This window comes from Schistocerca gregaria, unplaced genomic scaffold (genome assembly GCF_023897955.1).
Source record: "Schistocerca gregaria isolate iqSchGreg1 unplaced genomic scaffold, iqSchGreg1.2 ptg001111l, whole genome shotgun sequence".
Classification (NCBI taxonomy): Eukaryota; Metazoa; Arthropoda; class Insecta; order Orthoptera; family Acrididae; genus Schistocerca; species Schistocerca gregaria.
In genome coordinates, this window is record NW_026062448.1 from 52,501 (window position 1) to 57,500 (window position 5,000).

Genomic DNA, 5,000 nt, shown 5'->3' on the forward strand with positions numbered 1-5,000 from the left:
CGCGTGCGGCCCAGAACATCTAAGGGCATCACAGACCTGTTATTGCTCAATCTCGTGCGGCTAGAAGCCGCCTGTCCCTCTAAGAAGAAAAGTAATCGCTGACAGCACGAAGGATGTCACGCGACTAGTTAGCAGGCTAGAGTCTCGTTCGTTATCGGAATTAACCAGACAAATCGCTCCACCAACTAAGAACGGCCATGCACCACCACCCACCGAATCAAGAAAGAGCTATCAATCTGTCAATCCTTCCGGTGTCCGGGCCTGGTGAGGTTTCCCGTGTTGAGTCAAATTAAGCCGCAGGCTCCACTCCTGGTGGTGCCCTTCCGTCAATTCCTTTAAGTTTCAGCTTTGCAACCATACTTCCCCCGGAACCCAAAAGCTTTGGTTTCCCGGAGGCTGCCCGCCGAGTCATCGGAGGAACTGCGGCGGATCGCTGGCTGGCATCGTTTATGGTTAGAACTAGGGCGGTATCTGATCGCCTTCGAACCTCTAACTTTCGTTCTTGATTAATGAAAACATACTTGGCAAATGCTTTCGCTTCTGTTCGTCTTGCGACGATCCAAGAATTTCACCTCTAACGTCGCAATACGAATGCCCCCGCCTGTCCCTATTAATCATTACCTCGGGTTCCGAAAACCAACAAAATAGAACCGAGGTCCTATTCCATTATTCCATGCACACAGTATTCAGGCGGGCTTGCCTGCTTTAAGCACTCTAATTTGTTCAAAGTAAACGTGCCGGCCCACCGAGACACTCAACTAAGAGCACCCTGGTAGGATTTCAACGGGGTCCGCCTCGGGACGCGCAAGCACGCCTTCGGCTCGCCCCACCGGCAGGACGTCCCACGATACATGCCAGTTAAACACCGACGGGCGGTGAACCAACAGCGTGGGACACAAATCCAACTACGAGCTTTTTAACCGCAACAACTTTAATATACGCTATTGGAGCTGGAATTACCGCGGCTGCTGGCACCAGACTTGCCCTCCAATAGATACTCGTTAAAGGATTTAAAGTGTACTCATTCCGATTACGGGGCCTCGGATGAGTCCCGTATCGTTATTTTTCGTCACTACCTCCCCGTGCCGGGAGTGGGTAATTTGCGCGCCTGCTGCCTTCCTTGGATGTGGTAGCCGTTTCTCAGGCTCCCTCTCCGGAATCGAACCCTGATTCCCCGTTACCCGTTACAACCATGGTAGGCGCAGAACCTACCATCGACAGTTGATAAGGCAGACATTTGAAAGATGCGTCGCCGGTACGAGGACCGTGCGATCAGCCCAAAGTTATTCAGAGTCACCAAGGCAAACGGACCAGACGAGCCAATCCGATTGGTTTTGATCTAATAAAAGCGTCCCTTCCATCTCTGGTCGGGACTCTGTTTGCATGTATTAGCTCTAGAATTACCACAGTTATCCAAGTAACGTGGGTACGATCTAAGGAACCATAACTGATTTAATGAGCCATTCGCGGTTTCACCTTAATGCGGCTTGTACTGAGACATGCATGGCTTAATCTTTGAGACAAGCATATGACTACTGGCAGGATCAACCAGGGAGCTGCGTCAACGAGAGCTGAGCAGCCGGCCGCCCGGGAGTGTGTCCCGAGGGCCCGCGCGAACACGCAAGCGTCCGCTCAATTATTCTGCAAACAGGAGGAGGCTGAGCTCCCCTGCACGATACACCTCGAAACCCTCTCAGGTCCCGGCGGCGCGCAGCGCCGTCCTAAGTACTTGGTCGGGTTCGAGAGAGGCGCAATCGCCCGGAGATGGGCGAGTAGACGCTTTCAGTGCGAACACCCGTGCTCCCAACTGAGCTTGCCGCTGCCGACAGAGGCCCGGGAGCGTGCTGTCGTGGCATTGCCGGCGGGAAACAACACGCGCCACCTACGGTGACCGGCAGCTCCAACGCCAGCGCCACAGAAGGGCAAAGCCCCACTTGGGTGCAGAAGCGAACTCTCCCAGCACAGCGCACGCGCCAACACGTCCGCAGAGCTGCGATACAAACCACCTGCGAGAACCGCTGGGGGCGACCGAGCAGCAGACGGCGTCGCGACGCCGAGTGCCGGGCGGCGGCGCATCCTCAACGCACACAGTCCGCAATCGGACCAGCACACTGCAGATGTCCACCGCGCTTCGCACCGGGCTCGGCAGAACCCACTTTGGCCGCCTGGCGCCGCGCGCAGGGTGCGCCGGCGCATAGCTGGGACGCCAGCCGGGCCCGTCGGCCGGCGCTCCTGCCACTGGGCGCCCCCCACCAGCCGGCTGTAGTGCGTGCGCTCACGCAGCGCGCGGCCAGCACGCCGGGCGGCCCCCCCTCACCGGCCGGGGACTGTCCCGCCAAGCCACAGCCTCGTATCGCTTCATACCCACATGGCCAACTCAGGTTCGGGGGCATGGCGGGTACCGCCGAAACAACCGGTTCATAGATGTACCGATCGTCGCTATCACCGATGCACCTGCAGCGCGAACAACCGCTCAACAACTGATTTCCAGTTCATTTGCGGATCTTTGGCAGCAAACGTATACGTCAATCTACATTTGCGAAATCTACGATTCTGGCATGCCTGCATGTTATGTGTCACGACACGCTACATCAGCCCACATACACACTGCGGCATGTACACGAGAGAACACGTGGAAGATGGTCCGCGCACGTGTGCAATGTCCCTTGCGCGGTCGACTGTCAACCGGCCTCTGTAGCATGTCGCAGATGTGGAACGCGGTCCACCGTGCTATCATGTTGTGTGGGGCAATACGATTAAATAGGAAAACCCTCGTCGCTACATCAACAGACGGCTCACGCTGATTCCCGGCAGAGGGAGGAGGGGGGGGGGGGGGCCAACATGCAATACTTTCGTCCGTACCTACCTACCACATGTCTGTACGGCGTACAACAGTGCAATCTCGCTGTAATGGGGAGACGAGACAAGTAGCATCGTGCACAACATATGGCCCTTATGATTCGCCATTGTAGGGCGCAGCCGGTGTACGGTCAAGCATGTGCCACATTATGTCACTCAGTACGTAACGACGGATGATCAGTGTGGGTTACGCGTACATCAGCGGACAGTCCACACAGGCCGTACCACAACGTACACTGACTGCATCGACAACCGAATGCAACTGAACAGCTGCAAGGCTCATTTCACAAACAAACGCCTGACCGACCAGCTTGGAAGGGCAGGAGGGGAGGGCGATATTCGTTCTGTAGCGGTACACCCTTCCAGTGGTTAGCGGGACTGTGTAGAAAGTACGCAACACTCGAAAGACCTTTATGTGAGGGTACGCACCATGGCATCAAGAAATACACATGACACCAGAGGATCCAAGCAGTGAACTATGTTCAGAGGGTTGCTGTTAGGCAAAGCTACATTCCTGTGACGTTACATGTGACAGTTAAGGTGCAGTGTAAGTTAGGTTAAGGTGCAGCGTAAGTTAGGTTAAGGTGCAGCGTAAGTTAGGTTAAGGTGCAGCGTAAGTTAGGTTAAGGTGCAGCGTAAGTTGGGTTAAGGTGCAGCGTAACTTGGGTTAAGGTGCAGCGTAACTTGGGTTAAGGTGCAGCGTAACTTGGGTTAAGGTGCAGCGTAACTTGGGTTAAGGTGCAGCGTAACTTGGGTTAAGGTGCAGCGTAACTTGGGTTAAGGTGCAGCGTAACTTGGGTTAAGGTGCAGCGTAACTTGGGTTAAGGTGCAGCGTAACTTGGGTTAAGGTGCAGCGTAACTTGGGTTAAGGTGCAGCGTAACTTGGGTTAAGGTGCAGCGTAACTTGGGTTAAGGTGCAGCGTAACTTGGGTTAAGGTGCAGCGTAACTTGGGTTAAGGTGCAGCGTAACTTGGGTTAAGGTGCAGCGTAACTTGGGTTAAGGTGCAGCGTAACTTGGGTTAAGGTGCAGCGTAACTTGGGTTAAGGTGCAGCGTAACTTGGGTTAAGGTGCAGCGTAACTTGGGTTAAGGTGCAGCGTAACTTGGGTTAAGGTGCAGCGTAACTTGGGTTAAGGTGCAGCGTAACTTGGGTTAAGGTGCAGCGTAACTTGGGTTAAGGTGCAGCGTAACTTGGGTTAAGGTGCAGCGTAACTTGGGTTAAGGTGCAGCGTAACTTGGGTTAAGGTGCAGCGTAACTTAGGTTAAGGTGCAGCGTAACTTAGGTTAAGGTGCCAACGTGGGTTAGGTTAAGGGGCCAACATGGGTTAGGTTAAGGGCCAACGTGGGTTAGGTTAAGGGCCAACGTGGGTTAGGTTAAGGGCCAACGTGGGTTAGGTTAAGGGCCAACGTGGGTTAGGTTAAGGGCCAACGTGGGTTAGGTTAAGGGCCAACGTGGGTTAGGTTAAGGGCCAACGTGGGTTAGGTTAAGGGCCAACGTGGGTTAGGTTAAGGGCCAACGTGGGTTAGGTTAAGGGCCAACGTGGGTTAGGTTAAGGGCCAACGTGGGTTAGGTTAAGGGCCAACGTGGGTTAGGTTAAGGGCCAACGTGGGTTAGGTTAAGGGCCAACGTGGGTTAGGTTAAGGGCCAACGTGGGTTAGGTTAAGGGCCAACGTGGGTTAGGTTAAGGGCCAACGTGGGTTAGGTTAAGGGCCAACGTGGGTTAGGTTAAGGGCCAACGTGGGTTAGGTTAAGGGCCAACGTGGGTTAGGTTAAGGGCCAACGTGGGTTAGGTTAAGGGCCAACGTGGGTTAGGTTGCCAGAGATGTGTCAAATCAGGATGTACGTTTGGCTGGTGTCAGGTGGTGGGTTGGTTCGATGCCTTTATAAGGAGTGTGGCCAAAGGGTATTTTATTACTTGTACCTTTTGTGTTGTGGCGTGGCGTTGCGTCCTGTGTTGATACTGGGTGGACCACTGTGGGTGTTGCTGGCTGATTTGAGCTGCGTTGTTTGCGGGTGGTGTGAGACATTCTGTCTTATTAGTGGACGTGACGTTCCTCTTGTCGTTCTTTGGATAGTGTCCTGTGGCAGCGAGGATAAAATGGATGTTGTTGAACGATAGTGCTTTGGTGCTTTCGCTTTGT

At 54.2% G+C, this 5,000-nt stretch overlaps 1 non-coding gene across 1 annotated transcript in view; it reads right to left on the bottom strand.

Annotated features, from left to right (window-relative positions):
* Positions 1 to 1,555, bottom strand: part of LOC126328302 (small subunit ribosomal RNA) — a 1,893-nt gene extending 338 nt beyond the window's left edge. Inside the window, exon 1 of the ribosomal RNA XR_007561822.1 lies at positions 1 to 1,555. This exon is cut by the window's left edge and continues 338 nt beyond it. This is a non-coding gene — a ribosomal RNA (small subunit ribosomal RNA).
* Between the last annotated feature and the right edge of the window lie 3,445 nt (positions 1,556 to 5,000).